A 969-nucleotide genomic window follows, 5' to 3' on the forward strand; every position below is an offset into this window, starting at 1 on the left:
TACATCACCCCTGCCCTCCAGGAGCTTGGTGTCTAGTGCAGTGGACCGTGGTGACTGAAATGGTACTGCGGGGTTAAGGTTTCACTTTAGGGGGCCAGCCAGCGACGGTCTGAACGGAACCCTGAATAATGACCGGCTGTGAGGACCACACACAGGTGTGGATGGTGAGCGTGTGTCTAAGATGTCCCCAGAAGAGACTGCCTGTACAGAAGTCCCCCAGGGAAAGGGGAGCCGGGTGTGTCCGAGAATCTGCCCCAGGCCAGCTGACTCAGGCAGCGGGGCCCCTGAGAGGGGCGAGGTGGGGATGGTAAGCAGGGCCCTCTCCTGGAGGTCCCGTGAGAACTCCACTCTCAGCGTACTGCGAGGTTCCAATCAAAGGCAGACAGGATGCCCTCGTGCGTGCTTGAAAGTCTCTCCGGTGGCTGTGGATGGAGCTGGGAAGGGCATGACTGGAGGCAGGTGAGAGGTGACGTTGGCCCGAGGTCAGGCCAGCCCTTCGGGGACGGACTCCACTGGCCACCAGATGGCAAGGCCTGGCAAGGTTGGGCAAGGTAGGGGAAAGCAGACGCCCTGGATTTAGCTGGACATCTGGACGCCTGACTTTTCTCACCCGAGCCAGCTGGCTAAGGGCCTCCGTGGGGAAGGCATGTCCTGAGGCCAAGCCTGGGTCCTCACCTGAGCCATGGCAGGAGGGGCGTTCCCTCTGGCGCCAACCTGTGCTGCAGGAGGCTAGGGCAGGGGCGGAGGCCACCTGGGTGGAGGGCAGGCAGTGGAGGCCGCCTGGCCTGGGAGGGGGCAGGGCTGTCAGGCCAGTGTTCTCAGGCTGGCCCCTCTCCCCCCATGAGATCATATCTGGGTCAAAGAGCATGTAAAGCAGGCAGACCCCAGCGGTCACACAAAGCCCATTCAGTCGGGCCCCTATTCACTCGGCCCCTCTCCCCCAGAGCCGCATGGCCCAACCCCGGGTGC

The sequence above is a fragment of the Echinops telfairi genome, unplaced genomic scaffold (genome assembly GCF_000313985.2).
Source record: "Echinops telfairi isolate 266 unplaced genomic scaffold, ASM31398v2 ScPeMD7_7463;HRSCAF=8501, whole genome shotgun sequence".
In the NCBI taxonomy this organism is placed as follows: domain Eukaryota; kingdom Metazoa; phylum Chordata; class Mammalia; order Afrosoricida; family Tenrecidae; genus Echinops; species Echinops telfairi.